The sequence below is a fragment of the Schistocerca piceifrons genome, chromosome 2 (assembly GCF_021461385.2).
Source record: "Schistocerca piceifrons isolate TAMUIC-IGC-003096 chromosome 2, iqSchPice1.1, whole genome shotgun sequence".
NCBI lineage: Eukaryota > Metazoa > Arthropoda > Insecta > Orthoptera > Acrididae > Schistocerca > Schistocerca piceifrons.
In genome coordinates this window covers 1,066,247,497-1,066,270,666 of record NC_060139.1, presented here as the reverse complement: position 1 = coordinate 1,066,270,666, position 23,170 = coordinate 1,066,247,497, and the positions used below count along the sequence as shown (strand labels likewise).

The following is a 23,170-nucleotide window of genomic DNA, read 5'->3' as shown; positions in this document are numbered from 1 at the left end:
ACCTTATCTTCACTCCGTACGTGAAGGGAATGCCTTACAGTGACTTTCTGATCATATAGGGGTTACTCTGCGGCTGCATTTCGTCGTAGCAAATGAATCAAAGGGCGGTAATCGCTGCCATTTGCGGCGGGCCTCTTACCTTGTAAAAGAATGTGAAGTGGGGGAAACAGCACTGTAGTGGTAAGTGGCGCAAGTGCGCGGGAAGACGAGAGGGCGGCGGCAGGAGCAGCAGCAGCCTGATTGAATACCGCGTTGTCAGCCGTCAGCCGGCGCGGTGTGTGCGCTGCCCTCCAGCTGCGGCCCGGCTGCGCAGTCAGCTGCCGCTCTTACCGGGGCGTCCCCCACTTGTCGGGATACTTGCGATGTCGGCTAGAGGGCGCAGGCGCGCTGTACAGTTAATACACAGAGTTTTGCTGCCGAGCTATTGGTGCATGTTTACGCGTTCCTTTTAGCGTACGACGAGAGTCCGTGGAGTTGCACAGACTGCCTAAACTCGCCACCCTCGTCTGCACATTGCACGGAACCGAGGCGGAGTCCCTATCCGTGCGCCAAACCGCATACCGTGTTGTACGAACGCTGCCGATCGAAGCCGAAACGTCCACTCACACAAGCGCTGTCAAACGGCAGATTGTCGGAGCGATTTCGAGAAGACATAGGAAGACTATTTCAACTTGCTGCGAAGAATAGTGTCTTACTTGAAAAATATGAACTAAAGCCGTGTCTTTTTTGACATCACATTTAAAAATGACCACAATAGGAACGAACGTGATAAAGCATTAGACGAAATATGTTGAGAACGTAGCCTGCAGTCAAAGATCGAGGAAATTAAAAACAAAATAACTATGCGTTCACAATATTATCGGCAAAGACACGTCATTGCAATTTCTCTTAGAAGCTGTGCGGGTAGTGAGGTACTTCATACCATGAGTATCGCTTTTGACACACGTCAATTCACCGTGCCAACGAATCTTCCTTAAAACAGTCGAAAACGTCTCGAAATAAGTAGTTGCTTTTCTCATCAGCGTTCTGCTTCGGTGATTTCTGTCCCACATGATCTGGTAAGAATCGTTCAGCTTCAATTTCAAAAAGAGTATTCGCAGTCATAAAGGAAATTTTCCCTCTCTTGCAGCCTTCCCGTAAATTTTTTCACCTGTAATGACATTTTTTCTTTTTCGTGTTACCATCTGGTACGGCAAAAATGCAGCGGCCACTGGAGAACTAAAATTGAGCCACAATAATAATTAAAACTCTTGATAATCTCCTGCGAAAAGGAACTTTTTTAGGGATTGTTAACATATCTCTCAACACTTTTTGTACCATTAGCACCATACACAGTCAGATAGCAAGCGCTGCTTCTTTAGATCGTAATTCTGCTTGTCCAAGAACACAGAACGATTACTGTCCGCGGATTTCGGACGCCGATTGGAGGGATAGCGTCTGATTGACTCAGAATTTTTCCTTTTTTTCCAAGTTGTGACGTTGTCTCCTTCACTCCCTCTCTCCTGTCTGATTCGTTAGGGTTAGCTACAAATAGGTTTGGTGTTGATTTAACGATCTGTTTCAACATGTGCTGACTTCCAATTACTTTGTATTCAACCATTTCTATGAACAGAAGGACGGAGTTCAAATGTGAAGCCTGTTGTCACCTTTTATTTCCAATTTGTTTCTTGAAGACTTCGAGGAAAGTGCCTTAGAGTCGTCGGCATTGAAACCTGCATGTTTTTTTCAGATTTGTGGATGATACTTGGGTTGCCTCATGATTCTGAAAATTTAAACGGATTTTTAGAATATGTGAATTCAGTACTCCGGAATATTCGTTTCACGATGAACTTGGAAAAGAGGGCTGCTTTCCGTTGATGTGTTAGCGAGGAGGAAGGCTGATGGCACGTTTCCGTTTATATTTACAGGCTGGCAGTTGTCAGCATGTGGCCCGGCGTGAAGGGTACTTCGTACTTTGGTTCACAGAGCCCAACTCAGCTCAGACCCTCAGTGTTTGTCACCTGAGTTAGCCCATCTTGAAGTCACCTTTTGTCAGAATGGTTGTAGTGAAAGACAGGTCAATGGAGCAACGGGTGAGTGATGATAATACCGAGGTGACAACTGAATCTGCTGACTTTTTGCTTGTATAGGGAGCATTTCCAATAGTATTTGTCGTATTTTGGGAAACATGATGTGAAATGTGTTTTTTCGACCACCATCTAAGACAAGGGCCTTTTCAGGTTCCGTAAAGGATGATTTTAGTTTGTGTAATGTGGATGGCTATCGTATTGCTAGCAGTTCGGGCGTGCGTGCGTGCTTATTGGCCAGACCATCAGGACTGTGGAGGACCGGTGCACTGAGCATAAGCCTCACACACATGCCTACAACAGCCTAGCAAATCTGCTATTGCAGAAAACTGTCTTGGCACAGGTCTTTCTTTGGAATATAACTCGAAGATTCTGCCATGCAAGTCCAGCTATTGGGATAGTGTTAGTAAGGATGCAGTTGAGATACTATTAGCAAGTAATATTGTAAATACGAATGGAGGTATTTACTTAAATTCTTCGTGGAATCCTGCTGTCTCTCTTGTCAAAAGACAGGAGGACAGAATAAATGCTACCTCACCCTTCGGTTACGAATATTCACTATCGACAACTTGTGACGTCAGCACATTTGTTCGTGTGGTGGCGCTAGTGCGTACAGGGTGTTTTCAGATGTGATATGCAAACAGAGATTTGATAAGGCACAGAGACATGGAAAAAGTGAACTGTCTGTTATTTCAAAAGTAATGATCACTGTTAATAAGTTTGTCCCGTTGTTAGACAAAACGGTCAACGGCTTCAAGGAACAATGACTGAACCTCTTGACCCGAAGTGAATTGACGGCCGTGAATGTCTTTCTTCATGGCTTCAAAAATATGGAAATCACATGGCGAGGGACGGGACTGTATGGAGGATGTGCAAGGGCTTCTCAGCGAAACTTTGGCACCATCGTGAAAACAATCCTTACAACATATGAACCCGTCAACACTTGTCTCTCAGTGGAGCAAATGTACGAGGGTTGGAACTTTAATAGTGGCAACTATTTATTTACAGCTCGTGCAAAGTAGATACGTGTTTCGAAGTTTTACTGACTTTAATAGTAGTCACCAGCATTGTGTATCATCAGTTGCCAGCGATGTGGATGTCGTAGGATTCTACTAGCAGTGCCATTTGTGTTGACAGTTTGAGCGACGCGGTCTGTTGCCCGACGAATTTGTAGCAGTTCTGAAGCGAATGCCATGAAGTGTTTCCTTCAGTTTAGAAACTGAGTTGAACACACAAGGGCTTAAGTCAGGGGAGTGCAGTAGGTGGTGTAGCGCTTAGCTGTCCCATCAGTCAAACAACTCAGTAACAGCCTGCACTGTTACGTGCTTGAGCATTGTCCTGCAAGGTCCCGCAGAAAGTGTCATCACTTCTGTTTCTAAGCTGATCATAGGTTGTGTTCCAAAAATGAACAGCGTAGAGACAGAAGTGATGACACTTTCTGCAAGACCTGACCATCATTTTGCAGGACAATGCTCAAGCACGTACAGTGCAAACTGTTATTGATTTGTTTGACTGATGGGGCTGCTAAGTGCTACACCACATACTGCACTCCCGTGACGTAAGCCCCGTGAGCTCAAATCGATTTCTAAACTGAAGGAAACACTTCACGGCATTCGCTTCAGAACTGCTACAAATTCGTCTGGCAACAGACCGCGTCGCTCGAACTGTCAACACAAATGGCACTGCTAAGAGCATCCTACGACATCCACATCGCTGGCAACAGATTATACGCAATGCTGGTGACTACTTTGAAGATCACTAAAACTTTGAAACACGTATCTATTTTTTACGAGCTGTAAGTAAATAGTTGCCACTATTAAAGTTCCAACCCTCGTATTAACAGTTAAGACAATTACTTTTGAAGCAGTAGACAGTTGTGTAATTCTATCTGTGTCGTTTTCATTCGACTGCCCCCGTATAAATTCCCTTGCACAGCGGCCCCTTGTTTCGTTCGGCCTTGAAAATGACTGGGTGTGCACCTGACGAAATGTTGGAGGGTGTCGAGATGTCAGCTGGCTACATTCCCGTTAGTTATTTGAGCAACATGTAAGTTGTCTGCAGAGTATGTTATAGGTAGCTCGTATCATAACACCAGGTGCAGATTTCGGTGTCTGCTTGTTCGGCCCGCGTGCAGACTGACCCTCGACTGGGAATGCATATTCTGTTGCCAAATAGCATACCGACAGGGCGCCGGTGCGCGGAGAGAAACGATGTGCGGCCATGTTGGCTGTTCTGACAACAAGATTATGAGGACAAGCGAGTATTACTACTTGGCTCCATGTGTAATCCATTACAGATGACTCGTAACATTTCAGCGTACCGGGAGGTACGTTTATGAACTATTTGCCTCCTTTTTGCTTTGTCTTGATACACTTATTGTTTCCCAATTTCTCCGTAGTCTCCAGATCTTCCTTAATCGGCTCCAACCATCTTTTTCTGGGTCATCCTATTGGTCTTTTCCCCAGTCCATTTCTATGAGTCTTTTCCTTTTTTTGCGATTATCCTACATCCTCCACCCTCTTTACACGTCCAAATGTCCAAGCTTCTTGAGTTGTGCAGTACTCTGTCTCAATCATTGATAGATCCACTTGCATCTCTCCTCTGATGTGTTCATTCGGTAGTTTTATCCTGCAAGGCTGATCGCAGAAACATAATTTCGCTTGCTTATAACTTGCTCAAACCTGCCTTGTTAATTACACAGCACTCCATGTATGTTATCTGCAAGGAGATACGTCTTATACACGGTCTATTTCCGTCACAGGTACTCCCTTGGCCGAAAGATCATCATGCACTCGACGAAAAAATTTAGATCCCTTTGTTTCTCTGTTCTGTACTACTTGATATTGTACTTCCCGGGTAACTGAAAGCTTCCACACACTGTTTCATCTCTCTCTAACATCAGGTTGCCCTGGGCAGGTGTCATGCTCGTAACCATTGCTACAGTTTCCTCTTGCTTAATGTCAGCTGGTCACTGTTCTTATTTCCAGCCTTTTCAAAAATTATTGGGTGGACAGGAAGTCTTAGTTTGCTCACGTAAATAAGAAGACTGAGCTGCAGGTCATATGTCTGAGTCGTTTGTCTATATATTTTTAATGGAACAGGGGGTGGGGGGCGCTTGTGCATCACCGTGATGCTCGATGCGCTGTAATCTGCAGCTACTCATATTTCCCTGAAACTCCACAAAAAAACAGTGTACCAGTATACTTAGCCAGGTAGAGGCTGAGTACGGTACTGCGCACATTTGATACGAGTGGCCTTGTTAGATCCACAACAAATTTGGCCCGTTATTACGCTTTCCTCAAATCTGTTGTGTTTTACAGCACAGCAACCTGACTTATTCATGTTTTCGTAAGTTTAAATCCAGCTTGTTCAGTGTTCACATGGGGTGCTGAAGTGTTTGGGATAATTCTGTCCACAATTTTATCGTACTACCTGCTTTCATTGCCACGTGTATAAACGTTTTGGGTCATCAGAATATTAGATTCCTGGCTTAAGAATCAGTGTGACTTGGGCTTCTCTCCGTATTAAAAAAGAAAAAAGGTAGGAAATATGTGGTTGAGCCCAAATTTTAATTTTGACTGTAACAACCACAAACTCATTTCCATTACCGATAGTCAAAGTTTCCTCAGTGTCTTCGGGATTTTAGGTGAAGTAAAGCAGCTTTTAAAAAGAAACGGGCGGTGTGTTAATGGTAATTAGATGTCTCCCTAAAACTGAAGTTTGCAGTGTGTGCTTAGAGCGCAGCTGTTATAGCGCAGGATTGAATTCCTCCGGATTTCAGAGTCCTCTTAAGACGTTATTAAACTTAGACGTCAGGGTTAGTGAAACCTGCTCTTCCATATCGCATACCTGACTTTGTACGACTACGTATCTGTGATATGTTATCATCCGATCCCATGAGAGTATTCTAAATCAGTAGCAGCTCCCGACATGGTAGTGTCATACGTCGTAAGGTAAAGTTTATTCACGAAGATTCAGTGTTGGAGCTAGTAGGGCCTGTTGAAAAAAATGCCTTTCCCTACCACTCTGTCCAGCATTATTTCAATGTCTGCTGCAAAGTTCAGTCGCTCATTTCTTCCGCGGCGCTCAGGTTACGCTCGACCGCTTCGACTGGATTAACATATTTCATTAAAAAAAAAAAACCGAAAACTGCAGCCAGAGCTAATATTCCGTCAGATCCACCCCCCATCATCTGAGTGATGGACGTTGGTGGTGATCTCCCTGCAAACAGGGATTGGTCCTTCAGTTACCTAAAAATGTTTCACGAGTACACGACTGTCGAGTTATTACAGTGGTGTAAAACTGCCCTCACGTCGATAATCACGCGGGGAAGAGTTAGAAGAATTATTTGAGAACAGCTGTGCAAGTACTCTCTACTTATGTACTACGTTGAGGTCATTGTGTACCTTACTTCTCCAGAGCTTCTCAACACACAGAGAGATTTGTAGAGCAAACGAAAGTAATGACGTAACCAACGAATCGCGAACGCAGTGGTAAAGCCGCCGCTACGAAACAATTTATGGAATTAAGAATCTGCGAAATAATGCCGCGCAGAGATGATCACTTTGTTAAGATTTTGAGTTCTGCTTTCACCAGTGCTACGGATACAACTAAGAAACAGAAACCGACAATCGGTAGCTAATCGTTGTGAGAAATATAAGTTCGCAACGGCCTCCCACATGGTAACGCTTCCAAACGAGACCTGTATTATGCGCTAGCCATCCACCTAATCATGTATCTGACGAAACGTGGCCTTTTTTAATTCTAAAATTCAGTTATTTTGTTCACCGCTGACGTTTTGACGTACACTCAGACGTACGATTATACAGTCGCCTTAACGTCTCCATACATTCACTTGGCCGCGGGCGCGGGGCGCCGTGCGTACGCTGCCTGCAGGCGACGGACCCTTCGATATTCGATTACGACAAGTGGGCCAGCGGGGCAGATGCCTTCCAAGCCATAGGGACAATTTTCTCGCCTTGCGAAGTGCACGTGCACGTAAATGGGTCAGTAGCTAGTGAGCGGGTAGTTAAATAGTTAATCTAAGAAACTTTTACTCCTCTGATAAGTCTCTAGAAACTTCTAACCGCTAACGTCCGCAGTTGCGCAAGACTTCATGCAAGCACTAAACGCGATGCGCTTTACAAAGTATTATCCTCTTCTCTAGGAGGAATAGAAGGTATATCGACATTTGTATATCTGCAAGCCAGCTTAAGCCGTCGTCACACGGGACGCGATACTTACCGTGAAGAACGCCAGACATGGTTTCAATCGTGGTCCGTGCACAGTCAGAAACCAGCTGGTGCCATCACATGGAAACTGTTCCTCATCGTAGTTTGCGACCGCAACGCTCTCTAGCAGCAGTCATCGGCTGTATCTGGCTCACAAATAACACATGTCACGGAAGTGGGACGCCCTTAAAATTGTTGCATTATCTCCGTCAAAACAGATTTACTCCCTTGTCCATGTTGTCCTGTATGTAGTATATACAAATAAAACCTTTAGTGAACAACATAAAAGGCAAAAAGGACAGTGCTATGTCCAGTTGGTAAGGTCATGAACTTTTAAAACATCCATTACAAATAGTGCGACAAAAATTTACAATCGCCTTCTCCAAAAGATAAAATAATTTCATAATTATCACTTTATTAATTAACTCCTAGAGCACAGCTCCTATTTAGCAGCAGAACTCTAAGAACATCTGAAAAGCAGGACTGTCTTGTTTAAAGCGCAAAATTTACTACTGCGATTAGTGGAAGCTCTTTTCCTTATAAATCAAAAATAAAAAGATAATTTACTGCAATATTACCGCCAAAGTTTTCGTACTTGGGTGGGTGGGTAAGTAAGTAGGTAGGTAGGTAGGCAGGTAAATGAATGCAGAATTGGGATGGAATCAAAAAGTGGCGCAGAAAGCAATCTTGCCATTCGTTGATCGATATTTCCTGGTATATCCACAAAATTGAACAAACACACTTGAGTGAGAGCACTCTTACTTGTAAATAATATTAGATATTACTTATCATACATATGTTAATTTAATAAGGGCCCAGAATCTTCCAGAAAACATGAAGGTGAATAAAAGAGCTACATGTAATAGGACACGAACCAACTAGACTCGACTTCACAACGTAGCACCTGTTCTTGACACTACAGCGAACTTGTATATATTTGATGTTACGGTATTGTGATCGTTGATATGTCAGTAACTGATATTAATTATAACAAATCGTACCAAGAACGAAGTGTTTTTGTAAGCTTTCTATGCACCATGAAGCGGAATACTTTTATAACATGCAAGTTGTAGTAGGAAGAAAACAACTAAGTACGAAAATTGTTTAACCACCAATATGACATTCCCCATCATTTGATTACGGAAAAAGTAACAAAAAGATGTGATGTAGAACGCGATCTTGCATGTCATTGGCCGCGTTCCTCTCCACGAAGAAAAATGACTCGTCTTACTCAAGTCTTCCTCGCTTTGGAATGCAACGGAAAGTGAAATTCGACGTTGTGACGTCGCAGAACTCGACCAACTCCTCGCCCACGAACGCTTTTACGTGCCGTGTGAGGCGGAGGATGCTTCTAGTACTGCCAGCATTGCCCACCCCTCCCGCTCCCTCACCCCTTTCCGTACGCGAATGGTGCGTTCGAAGAAAGACTGCCGACAAACCTCCGTTTGAACTCTTAATTTGTAGGGTTTTCTCATCTTGATTATTCTGCGAGAGGGAGTAATATGCTGCCCGACACTTCACAGCGCGCGCGCAGCGTTATTGACTCTGATGAGCAGTACTCAAGAACTGTTGCAACGAGGTTTTTGTAAGCCACTTGTTTCGTGGATTAATTAAATTGCATATGTCATTTCTAGAAAATGTTGATTCTACCAAATGTTGACAGATTGAACTTATTCTTGCATCACGTGATCTCAAGGACTCTGGCTGCAAATTACGTTTGCGGTGCTGTTCACTGTAAAATACGTACTTCGCGCAGCTCGGCGGCATTACATGCCGTCCCACAATCTGCGACGAAGACGGATGCTGAATAGTCACAAAATAATCTTCGCTCTCCGTGTACGAGGGTCGACCGATATGTGGAAAAATAGTGATCCCCGACTGAACACACCTCTCACTGCTCACCAGCACAAAATAATCAGCTGCACTAAACACGGCCGCCATCTGTCGCCAATTTTGAAACTAATCATCCACATCCCTTACCTCGCTGGACTTGATCACCAAAACAGTACTGTGACTTTTTCACTGCACAGCTTAGACCTATGCTGGCTTGCTGAAACTACATTCACTCTTCAGGCCGTTTCACACGAGCCACGTTCTCCTCTTAATCAGCTGTTCGTCACCACGTGTGCGCGTCACACACCAGCGTGTCAATCAGCCGATTGTGCAGAGTTCTAAAATTCTCACTGCTGAAGATTGCTCGTGCGTGGAAACTGGGGATTATGGCGTCGCCTGCGAACATCGGAAGCTAACCAAGTTTGTTTCCGCTCACTCATCTTACTGTAACGGGTTTTATGCTTCTTTTGTCTTCTTAATATTTTTCCGCGACTTGGTATTTTTCTTATTAGGTTTCTCCAAAAATAAACCAAAATCTGAAAGGAAAATGTTATGTAAGTTTTACAGTATCTCGACTGAGAATGAGCCTGCACTGCACATTATAGGGACGTAAATACAAAGAAGGTTGTCACTGAAAATGATTTCGTCGAAAGTCATCTGTATTGAACTAAGAAAAAAAAAACCAGACACAAAAAAGAAAGTAAAAATGTGCTGTGTACTGCCTTGTAAACGTTTTTGATATGTTTATGTACTGAATCTCCTCGGGTTAGCTGCCGGAGCCTAAAGTGAACGGGATTCAAATAGATCGCGTCTGCTGCTGAGTCCCGCTGAAAACTTATTTCGCCGCGAAAACCTACTAAGCCACACGTTTGTACGTTATTTTCTCGTGGGAATAATGGTTTAGACGATACTTTTCATATCGTGCCTCGAAAGAAAGCAACTTTTAAAATTCTTGCCATTATGTCCTAGTAAGCTGACAACATTAATAGTTTCACGATTTTCACCTGTTTACTGTCTACGTTGTTAGTAATGGAGCGCTTTACGACTGAACAGTGTGTTGTCATAATGGAAATTTACTGCAGATATGGTGAATATTGTGCAGAGACTGCCGGCCGGTGTGGCCGTGCGGTTCTAGGCGCTTCAGTCTGGAACCGCGTGACCGCTACGGTCGCAGGTTCGAATCCTGCCTCGGGCATGGATGTGTGTGATGTCCTTAGGTTAGTTAGGTTTAAGTAGTTCTAAGTTCTAGGGGACCGATGACCTAAGACGTTAAGTCCCATAGTGCTCAGAGCCATTTGAACCATTTTTGTGCAGAGACTTTTCCCGAACTCCGTGGAATGTTTGGTCAATGTAAAATGCACAGAGTACTTCGACTGTGATGAGAATGATACTAAATTTGCGAGAACCAGTTCGGTGTTGGACATTAATCCTCCGGAACGTCCTCGTGGTAGATGTTCTGCGAAAAATGTCGCCATCGTGAGTAATGACGTTCTTGTTAATTTCGGTGAAATACTTTTGCGGAAGTTCACAACAATTTGACATTTCCAGCATGCACCGAATTTTCAGACACTGTGCGCCTTTCGGCGTATTATGTCCAACTGACACAAGAACTGAAGTCAAACGATCACGAAAAGAGCCGACATTTGCTCACTGGGCCTTTGCGAAACAAAGAGCGAATATCAGTGCTATCAAGAAAATAATTTTCAGTTTCCGTTGAATGGCTTCGTGAAAAAGCAAAATTATAGGATTTGTGGCACAGAAAGCCCTCGAGTAATTATGGAGAAGCCATCAGATACACCCCAGTGAGAGTGGTGTTGACATTTGGGCTGAGGGCGTAATTGGACTCTGCTTCTTCGAAAATGGTGCCGGCAACGCATTGAAGTGAATGGTGAACGTAACCACAATATGTTCAGAGAATTTCTGTGGACCCAACTGCATAGTATGAAAGCTGAAGAGGCTTAGTTTCAACATGATGGCGCAACCTGTCACGCATAGATTGTAACTGTGGAATTGATATGAGACGGGTTCCCGTGCCATCTGATTTCTATCAGCGCTAATGTGAATTGCGCACTCAAATCTTGTGATATGACTCCATGGGATTTCCCTGTTGGGGCTATTTGAAAACTTGTATTATACGAAGTCTCGTATGTAGGCCAACGAACCACGATCATTTCCAGAGGTCAAGCTCGAGATTCGTTGTGTAATTTCAAATCTAGAGATGCAGTTATGCCGAAGAGTTATGGAAAATTTCATCGAAAGAAGAAGAGGGCGTCTGCAGAGTTCCGGAAGGTCTTTAGTAATGCCATGTTTCATACATAATTACATAATCACAGATGGCATATTCTGCAACAATATGTTAATTAATTTATTCAATAAATTTGTATCTTATTATGCACTCGGTAGTTGCGTTCTTTATGGGAGATCCTTTACTTTGCACAGATATGAATAGTTCATTATACTATACGCACTGTCTCAAGAACATAAACTTCCATCATTACAAAATTCATCATCATGTATGGACAGAAATGCATCAGTTGAAAACAGAAAATACGAGTTTGTGTACTAAAGCGAGAAAGGAAAAAGTTATATTTTCGTCAAATTGCAACAACGTGTCAGACTTTGGATACCAGTAAGTGGGCCTACAGTCATTTAAGGTGATTCACTTAATCTGCGCGAATGCTAAATATGAATTAGACTTTGCACAATCAACCCAAGATGTAATTTTCAACGAGCATTTGTGAAACTTCAATCATGACAGCCAGTGTTAAATTAAGACATGAAAGTAATGCAGCTACACCCATTCATATTCTGTTTGGTTCCTTTGTAACGAAACAATGTTACACAGTATGTAAGAGAAATACAAACTTAAGAGAATGGACCACATTCCTCATGTTTTTAGGGGTGCACCCTTGCCAGTACTTAACAGTAAAGTCCTGGTAGACAACACCTGTGAGAAGTTTTGGGAGGTCATATGGATTTCTCATACAGTTATCTTAAACTGTTCATTGTGTGTAGCCTACTGTACTGTGGGGACCTTCGCCTGCCCAAAAAGAAACTTTGTAAAATTTTTTTTATTGAATTTATCCCAGATGTTCCACCAACCGTGAATAAGACCGAAGTTACAACTAACCTATCTGAAGTTATGCAACAGTCCGTCGGTTAAGAACACGTGAAGGACTGTGCGCACTTTGAAGACGAGGCATGTACAGGAAGCGGCGTGATGCATTCTTCAAGCGGTGCTGTGAGATGCCAGAGCTTCGGTGACATGTCGCCTACTTGTACTAGGATCTTCATCGACCGTGTACGGAATGCTTTTAGGTCAGTTGTACTACCGAATATTGGTCTACCTGGATCCGTGATACGTAGTGGCACAAATCCTGCTTAAGCAACGTGACGACAACAGCAGCAAAGTTTGGGTGACTGGGCAGTTTTCTGTCTGGAAACAGGTTTGGATAAGGCTGTGCAGCCTCACATCCATTGCTGTTTGCAAGGCCGTACGTAAAAATCATCTAACTGCTCACGAAATGAGAATTCCGCGTGGGTAAACGCCGCAATTGTCCTCCCCACCCCACTCTCTCTCTCTCTCTCTCTCTCTCTCTCTCTCTCTCTCTCTCTCCCCGCAAAGTTTCCAAACGTAAGTGTGGCTCCATAGTAACAAAACTGGTGTCAATATTATCGCTCGGTTATCCGACAAAATGAGTCAATCACTGATTAAAAAGTATTTATGTGATGAAAAGTACCTCTTATAGTTTGGTCATCGCTTTACGTTTTAAGTATCACGGTAATCGACCTGTAGAAAATACTATTCCTTTCAGATATGTTTTTTTTTGTATATCCTGTAAAATTATGTTGTCATGACGTCTTCAGGCTAACCCTCCCCCCCCCCCCCCCCCCAAAGTGTATAAATTTTTCTGGTCGCCTATATTTAGATGTGTACTAATGAACCTCTCTCAAAAGGGAATATCCTCCGATAAAATGAGGTAGGACTCACCCATTAGCACAGCAATGAGAGCCTTGAATGTCGGAACGCACTGAGTTGTTTAAAGGGACTAAACGTATGTTGAGTGCTGCTAAACTATAAACACGCCCCGATCTATTCAGTCGCGGTAGGGACTACGTCAGGAAACTGAACTCATACAGCGATATGTCTTAAGATATTCGTCCTATTACGAAACGTTTTTATTTTATTTATTTTTTTAAATATCGGCAGACGCCTCACACAACCATGAGTAGGGGCTTCAAGTAGTTTCATGTTTCAATACGACACGACCGCAAACCACACATCTGCCCGATGTTTGTTCGATTAAACATTACGAGTAGTTTTTAACAAGGATGTTTGTCTATGTTCGCTGAGACAACGCTCTCGTACCGCGTTTCTCAATCTTTTTCTTTTGGGGCAAATCAAAGCACGTTTCGAACTTTGAGCGACAGCGCTACATGTGGTTGTTTTGCCTAGATGTAAAAAGAACTACGCACAGTAAATTGTTATTGAATGACTATGAGATACAAATTTTATAAATTTATTACTCCAGGATATGGCGATAAATTATCTGTGTTCTAGATATTTACCTGTGAAAGCTCAGAAGGCATGAAAAAATCTTGCGACACACCTGAGATGTCTTTGCCACACCAATGTGTAGCGACGCGGCGGATGAGAAACGCTACGCTAGTGAAGCTCTTGAAAGAAGCAGAGAAAATTTCTGCCTCATTATCCAACATGTTTGTGGGGGCTTGAAGCTATCCACGATGTGAGTCTCTATGGTCACAACAGCTCGTCTTCGCCTTGTTTTTCTTCCCACGACAAATTATTTTCGATATACAGGGTGTAGAAAATTGGATTGTGGGACGTTGGACTTTGGGAAATAAAGTAATTTATGAGGAACGCTTGGACGGTGACAACGTAGGCCACGGTAAGCACCGCGGACAGTTGCTACAGAACTAGGTACTTCGCTGTCCTGCACACCTCATACCACTACTGCCGGTCGTTACACCAGCCTGTACCTCCAGTATCCTATACCCCGCGTCAGAGGTCGACGATAGTGACGGCTGCTGCGCCAGATTCTTCCTCAGCTGTGAATGCGCGAATACGGAAGGAATCCTCACTATGGCGTGCCCAGGCTGGAATGGTGCCCACAGAACGACATAACGGTAAACGACCACCACGGGAAAATTCGAGAAATTGGAGCTAATACGAAGATTTGCCGGCAGCCATTCTTCCCACGCACGATTCACGATTGGAGCAGGGAAATGGGATGAGACAATTGTAGCAGAATAATGCTCCGCCACACACCGTCATTGCCTTCCGGCGTACAGATGTAGAATGTAGATTTGCTCTGTTTCTCTGGGCTAACACTTCCTGCTTCCCAGTGTGCGCTGGTCTAACCCGACGCATGCTCTACTGTGTGTCACCCACCACCACGCGCTGAAGACTCGACTGCACGGCGAGAGCAATTAGTGCGACCGACTGCCGCGTATTTATCTTGTTCCCCGGGTCCCCGCTCTGTTGATGCCGGGAAACTCTGGCACGCGGTAAGCGCGTTCCTGTCCCCACCTCACCTCACATCGAACACTGACACTGCCTACTCCCCACTGCAGCAGTGAGCTACCTTGATGATGGTCACTGCAGATGTCTCCGGCGATGTAACACTTGTGGACAGTATCAGCGAAACTCATAATTGGCATATTTTTCTTGACTTTGGTGCGCAACAACAGACACCCTGCGTTTAGGCCGTACTATTGGCTGTTATCTGTGCTGACGTTACAAACGTCAATAACATAGAAATTTCGAGCGACGAGCTGACGGTGGTCACAGTGACATCAGTCTACAGTCCTAGAAACGTTTCTTTCTATTTCAGGGAACCAGCTAAGCTTCAGCCACAGGGTATGAGATTTGTTCGAAGAGATTTCAGTTGCTATGATATAAATTCGGTATTAATGAAACGAGTGAGAATGATATCTAGATAAAATCTTCGGTGGAAGACAACGCAGTGACTCTTGTACACGATACAGCATATCAACGGTGATGGATGGAGAAGGACTTACTTTTCGTCGTCGTCAAGCAACGCTTTATTGAGGCATGTACTAAAAAAATTTGATCCTATCCCCCAAAGTGCAGACCGTTATTACTCACTCCTCTCATCGGTACGACCCGCGACCTTGCCCCTTACGAGACGGTTTAATTAGAAAAGAAAGCAGACCGGTTAGGAATTTCCAAAACGCTATAAGATTCAAGCAACAGTACCAATCCCTGAAATCAGTACAAAGAGTGTGACACGTGAGTTCTCCAAATATGCGTTTTATTTAATACACCTTTCGGGAAGGTGTAATCCCATTATCAAGTTCTTACAATTATGCCATTCGGCACAGTCAAAAACAATAAGCAAGCAGCAAACATGCTGTGTCAGATATACCCGAATGCGAATAATGTAGAATCTTCTATAACAGTTGCGGTTGCAGGTGGTGCACTCGGAACAATCCCAGAAAAAATTAGTACTACTATCTCTCTTCCGGGAAGTTAATCCCAAGAGATTGTTGCCCAATAGGCCTACACATTTCATTGACATCCGAAGCAGCAACTGATCTCAAAACTGTACTGCAGAGATCCAGTATCGGTGGACGCAGTCGAGGCAGGCAGACAGGTCATGGCGCATTTCGGTAACGCTGTAGAATCAATCCATCTCTAAGTCATAAATGATGGACACTTAAAAATCTAAGTAACGATCCCACATAGTCGAGGCAGCACGTCGATGGTACAACAAAACACATAACCAATCGGTTGCTGCTGAACAAGGTCAAGAAACAACGGAGGAGACAAAGGGACATGAGAAAAGACACACAATAAGTCAGCAGTCACAGTTACCCCAACTATACTCGAGATGGAAAAGCGATCAGGGAAAAACAGCCGCTATGGACAATATATGTGTCGAGCAAATGAAACACTTCGGACCAACTGTAAAAATCGGTGCATATTATAGCGAACACGGACTACTGAAATCGAGCGATGGAGGGAACTGTGTACTCGAGCGCGAACTAAACGAGGCAAAAACACTGTGTTAACGGAATACCAGCTGACACAATGTCCGCAGCGTTACGTGAAGATTGGAGTCTGCCTACGGAGACAGATGCGTTTTCTGTTCTGACTCCAAATTGCACGCCCAAAACATACAAGTAAAGCAAAATAGGGTAACGACTGAAAAATATATACAAAATTTGGATTTACTAACCTTATCCACAGGAACCCGCAATGACAAGGTGCCTTGCGGAACACCGCAAACGAGTTTTTAAAGGCATTTACAATGTGCTGCTGTGCATGCTGGGAAGAATAAGCTAGTGGAACAGCATTTTCTGTGGTAATATAAAGATAAGATTCGCGCGAAAATTTCAGTTTGTAGGGGTGGTTTTCATCTTTGGAATCGGCTTTGAAAATAATTACAAAAAATTTAAAAACTTCGTGTTTCTGTGAAACGCATTATGAAGATACTGCAGGAATCATTACGTGCAGCCATTTAGAGGGGCCCCCTCTGTCCCGTCGATAGAGATTAAGGCCGTTCTCCAAATATAAAATTTTGGGGTTCCACTTAATGTGTCACACGACTTTTTCATTTTTTGCAATAATACTGCAAATCGGACACATCTTGTAGCTAGAGACGTCTCTTGTTATAATCTGCTGGCACTTAAATTAGTGTTGATATTGACACTACCCAATCAGAACTATCCAGCTATGTAGCTTTGTTCCCTAAATGTCACGAGAGGCAGACCCGCCGGTAGAAAAGGAGGCGAGAAGAGTCTTGTGTTGTCAGCAGAGAAGCTGTAACAGCAGATTAGTTCGGTCTTGAAAGCTGAGTGACTTCGAACGTGGACTGCTCTCCATAGTAACGCTTCGTCTGCACACATTCACTCTGTGGACAAATTTTCGATGACTCGACAGCAAACTTCCGCTTGAATTTGACCCGTGACACGTCTAATTTCTGCTTTGAGTTTGAGGAGTGGTTCTTAGATTGTTCACATAAATACAAGATTTGAAATACCCCCCAAAAAGTTCCCATGGTGTCAATCACACGACTTCTGTGGCCAATTCTGATCGCCATTGCGTGAGATGAAACAGGCAGGAAATCTTTCTCGCAGCAACCTCGTTGTTTCATCGGCATTGTGGCAGATTGCCCATCCTGTTGGGACCACATGTTCCACGTTAAGTTCTTGAAACTGCGCCCATAAAAAGTGTTATCACGTGTCGATAACGATCACCAGTCAGTGTCACTGCTTTTCCTGTCTCGTCTCCGAAAAAGTGTGTTGTAATTAGTCCGCCAGCCCATAACCCGCACCAAACAGTGACTCGTTCTAGATAAGACACTTCTAACGGACCATGTGAGGATTCTCTGTGCTCAAAACCAGAAAATTTTGTTTATTCACATAGCCATGAAGCTGGAAGTGTGGGTCGTCTCTGAAGATTATTTCCTTACGAAAACCACTATCGAATTCTTGTTTTGTGAATGCTCACTCGGCAAATGTTCGATGCTTCAGATGGTTCATCGGCTTCAGCTTTTGTTTTAGTTGAATCGTAAAATGATGCAAGTGCAGATCTTTTGTTAAAATTCGAGGCAAACTGTTTCACTGATTTGCTAACTGTTGACAAGGTTGAGGACGTCCAGGTGATTTGATGTTCATTATCGACCCTGATCTTCAAATTCCATACCAGTCTCTGTACTGCTTACACATTGGGCGCATTTCGCCTGCCAGAAATTACACGAAGTCTTCGAACGGTATCTGCATAGCATTCACCGTATTTAAAATGCACTTTCAAAATCCGAATGTGTTGACTCATCGGGTATGGCCCAATTTTAGCTGATAACAATACACACAAATGCCAGTCGACAATTCCAGTCGATAATCGCAATATTAACTCATGACAGTTACCAGAATGAGATTTTCGCTCTGCAGCGGAGTGTGCGCTGATATGAAACTTCCTGGCAGATTAAAACTGTGTGCCCGACCGAGACTCGAACTCGGGACCGTTGCCTTTCGCGGGCAAGTTTTAATCTGCCAGGAAGTTTCATGACAGTTACTTAAATTTCGGGTCCGGCAACCTAACAAACTGGAAGAGGCGTTCCGTTTAAAAATTGCGTTCTTTACGGGTCATCCTTTACATCACAGACATTTGACCCCTTCTTAAGCTGCACAGGTCCACTGCGATTGTGAAGTTGTGGAGGAACAACCAGAGCTACATAAATACCAGCAGACTTCACGTAGGTGGTGACGATAGAGAGCATAGAGCATTGCAGAGGGTGACTGTAAAAATCGCGTGAATTCAGCGGAAGGAACCACTCATGAGTTCTAAAACGCTGCCAGTAGTCCAGCTAGCACAGTGACTGCGCGTCGGGAGTTGCAAAAGTGGGATACAATGACCTAGCAGCTCCGCATAACCCACACACGTGTGTACAATATTGCAGTGCCTGCGTTGCGTGTAATCAGTGCTGAGCGATGCTAGAGTAGGTGTAAAGAGCGCTGCAACTGGTCAATGGACGTCCGGAAATTAGTGATTTGGAGTGATGAATCGCGCTATATCCTGTGGAAATCCAATGGAAGTATTTGGGTTTGGCGAATCCGCGGAGAGCATTACTTGACGTCCGACTCGGTAGCTGCAGGGTCAGGACGGCAGATTGCTAACGCAAGCGGCCCTGGTTCGTTTCTGGCCGGGATGGAGATACTCTCCGCTCATGGACTGGGTTTTGTGTTTTGTCCCTGTCTTCTAATCGTCGTGACTGAAACGAAAATCTCGTGCACGGTGGAACATGACTAAAGTCTAAGACTATGTAACTTCGTACCAGGGTACGGCTAGGCCCTTGTGAATGTTCTGCACTGTCGAAACACACTGTCGTGTTTTCTTCTGTTGAGATGGCTGTAAGGGCACATCCCGAAAGCCGATTTTACTATTAAAAAAGAAAAAAAATACATGTGAAGTGCCAAACGTGAAGTATGGAGCAGGTGGCGTTAGGGTATCGTTGAGTTTCTCGCGGTTGGGGTGTGGTCCTCCTGTTGCGCATAAGAAAACTGTAAATGCGGGGGAATATAAATACATTTTACGACATTGTCTACTTCGTATGGTAGAGAAACTGTTCGGGGACTACGATTTTATCATCACTATGCAGCCTGTCACAAAGCAGCAACTGAAAGGCAATGTTTTGTGGAAAATAACATTCCTGAAACGGACTGGCTTGGCCAGTCCCGACGTGAATCCTATGGGACACCTTTCGGATGAGTTAAAACGTAGACTTCGCTTCGCTCCAGATCCCAGCGTGTCTAGAATGTTGGTGGAGGAATGGGCTGCCATTCAACACCTAATTCAAACACCTAATGGAAACAATTCCAATAGAATTAGATCCGTTGTAAAGGGGGAGGGTGGACACGCTCCATATTAACGGATGTCGTGAGACTTCTGATCAGTTGGTGTATTGCGCCTTGGTTTCGAGACACTGTATTGTTGGATATGAGGACAGTCGCTTACATGTTGGTTGTTGTGAAGGCTGAACATATAACGACTCCACTTTACTGAGAAGCTGCTGGTTGACTGCTGTCGTTTGGACTGTCAATCGAAGGAACTGCATGGTCTCCCGATCAATGGCGCTCCTGTCAACTGACTCCTCTGGACATGCTGACAAATTCTGATCTCACGGTACAAGATGCACATGTTCCACGTATTGTTGCTTGCATTCCTATTAGTCGGAAGTGGATTTTGTAGCAATCGACAAGGACTACATAGGGGCGTCAAGTAGAAACATTGGAAATTTCCTTTGGCTAGAAATATCACGGCATTATCCTATGAAGTAACATTTGGTGTCAGTTATGTAACAATTCATTCGGAATTGCAGATTACGAGTACATGTGAATATAGATAATGAAAAGTAGTTTAGTATCGACTTTGAAGGGCATTTGTTTCTCTTGTGTTTCGTAGCTTCATTTGTTCGTGGGGCAGAGCTAGTTTCAAGCTTTTTTTTTCTTTTTTTTGCGCACGCACACGATAGAGTGCGTATCTGCAAGTACAGCAAATATGTGATTACATCTATAAGAGCATGGTGATCGTCATCTCGCTAGGAGAAATAAATAAAAACTATGAGTTAGCGTTGTAGCTTGAGTCCTTAACCCCGGCAGACTGCTTCGGCGCTTGTGCGACCGTCTGCTCTCGCATTCTGCCCCAACCCTCTGGTAGAGCCGCCCTCACCGTCTCTTCCTCCAGGCAGCACAGCAGTGAGGTCGGCACACAAGGTTGCTGAGGTCGCAGCCTACTTACAGAAACGTGCTCTATGACGTTCTGCTACAATCGCAGTGGTGCTGAGCAGATGGAATGAGTGTGGGCAGATGTCCCAAGCAAGTATATGATTTGCATCATCATCATGTTGGAACACGTGTCATTTTGGTTGCTATTTGCATCGAATAAATGTGGTGGAGGTTCCTTAATGTGAGTGCATCGAGACGTGGATGGAAGACTCGAACCTTACGTTCATTTTCTGCAAGCTGTGCGCCAAGTATATAAAAATATCTGCTGATACGTGTAATGACATCGAAAAACAGTTATCAATAGCTATACGCTGTTTATGATCCATAAACTGCAGGACAATATACAGGATCGTACCTAATAATTCAATACATGTATTCAAAGGAAACGGCGATATAAGTGTCTCACGCAAGACTTGCGAAAGAATAAAGTACTATAAAACACTGATAATTTGAATGATCGTTTGTACTGAAATAATATTGATTCAGTTGCGTAATAATTATAAATATTCATTTACAATGTTGTCGAACAAATCTAGAATTACGGGACCATCTAATTATCGAAAATATACTGTTTTAAACTTGAAAAATACTGGAAAAAGTTCAACGATCAGAGACAAAATGTCAGGTAGCTGAAATATGACTATGCTTGTGTAAAAACAATTACGTTCATTTATTATAATTAAATAAAAAACTGCATTGTGTTGGTGACTGCCTGGTGACAGAGAGGCAATATCACGGTCTACCGTGCAACGTGGCGTCAATAACGAAGATATTGTGGTCGCATCATAGTAAAATCTGTTGGTCGAGTAATAAGTACGTGTTCTTAACTTACTCGCAACGCCGTCTGCAATAAAAGAAATCATCATTTGTGAACGAGTGTGCTGGCTTTAGCGGTGAAGATGGAAGGAACAACATTGAAAAGCCGCCTGAGGTTTACGACGTTTTCTCTGTACAATTTCTAGTAAATTTTAGTGATCCTTCCTCAACTGAACGTCTCTGATTAAATTTCAATGACTGTACATTCAACTCGACAAACGTAGTTATTACCGCCTCTCAGGTCGCCGACAACAGTCAGCATCTGACAGCGCGGTCAAAGGTTAAATCTGAAATGTCATGTTTGCGAAAGCATGATTTTTTTGGAGTAGGGTATGGAAACCTCGCAATGGCTCCGACCAGATCTGCGAGGAGAAGCCAGTGGTAATTAAGTCTCCTTCCAGCAAGTCGTGCAGGGCACGCGCTGTCGTGGGCGGAACTGCGCCCAGTGTTTCTAGAAACTACCTGCCCACTGAACGACTGCCTGCCACTACACCGAGTGGAGTCGTCCGAGGGAAACCCTCCGTGTGCAGACATTCGGGTGCTGTGCCGACGCTATGCGAGTGACCTACAGCGTAGATATCCTGCTGCCAGCAGAAGAGAGCCTCCACCCATCGTCTCCGACCTGCCCTCGCAAATACGCATATTGCACTGCTTCTTGTTCTAAAGTTTAAGTCCTGATTTTTTTTTTTATTTACACATACTCTGCCGTAGTATGAAAAATATTGATACATTGTCACCTTAATTTTTGTTCGTTATTTCACAAGTTATTTTATGATCCGTAGTCTGTCGTTTAAAATGTATCTATAATTCTAGCCTTTTAGTTAGCATGAAAACTTATTGTGCGCACCACACTCTGATCCACAGCGTATGGACCAATTTTATTTTACATTTAAAGTATGCTTTCTCAAGTAGAAGAGAGACAGATTTTTACTTTCTGTGTTTGTAATTTGGTTTTATGTTTTTTATTGTTGTTTCTGGAGACTGGTTCGTTGGTTAAAATTGTGTCATTGTGCATGGCATAAAATAAAATAACTTCCTATTGGAAAAAAGCTTTGGCGTTATTATTCGAGCCAGTGCTATTGAGTAGAACAATAAGCTCGTGACAAATCGCACAACTCTTTCTTCTGTCGTAAAACAAGTTACTAGGTGTTGGTCGGCATTAATGCTTACCGACACAATGGGACTTCGTGAGACCGTCAAACGTTTTGCCTGTTGCTTAATTGACCCCCCCCCCCCTCCGCCTTCCATATAGGCCTAACCTATTATTCTGAAACTCGCCCTTGCGACGTTTCGTTGCGACTAGAAATTTTCGGATTCATCAACTGAAATTATTCAATCAATAAATATGGGACCAAGCAGGACGCAGAGAAGTGCCTTTCAGAGACGGAACGCGTGTGGACAGAGGCGCGGCGACACGGCGAGCCGCGAGTCAGAGTTTAGGTTAGGGGGTGCAGCCGCAGTCCGTGTCCGCCACTGACGTACGACCATCGATCGCTGCGGCCGCCTCATTCTCAGCTCCATTGATTTCTCCACTAGCGAGCGGACGCTCTGTTCGCTATTAACCAACTGTTTGCTTCGGTCACAATTTCCAGCACGCGCAGTGCCTCACAGGGCTGCAGTTGACCGGCGGAAATTTGTCACTTACAGCCTTCCTCACTTTTCCAGATCAGAAACGTAAATAGCGTTCGGCCTGCTTTTTTCCGATGCGTCATGTCGTCCAAAGTGAATGGCAGCCAATGAGACGCCAACCGAGGTTTTAAATTCCATTTCAAAGTGTTACTCGCGCCAAGACAGTTTCTGCCGTAACACGTAATTTCATCAGTCGGTCACAACGCAGTTAGGTTTAGGTCTGCGTGCACAGTAATTCTTCCACTGACATTCCGACCGCATACCTTCGGGCCATCCTCAGACTGAGCTCAGGAGTGACGCTACGGCGCCCACATTTTAAATCCG

The 23,170-nt window shown here is 43.9% G+C and overlaps 1 protein-coding gene across 2 annotated transcripts in view; it reads left to right on the top strand.

Moving 5' to 3' along the window:
- The window catches only part of LOC124777890 (26S proteasome non-ATPase regulatory subunit 1), a 361,280-nt gene that overhangs the window by 112,768 nt on the left and 225,342 nt on the right, over positions 1–23,170 (top strand). The gene's annotated exons all lie outside the window — the stretch shown is intronic.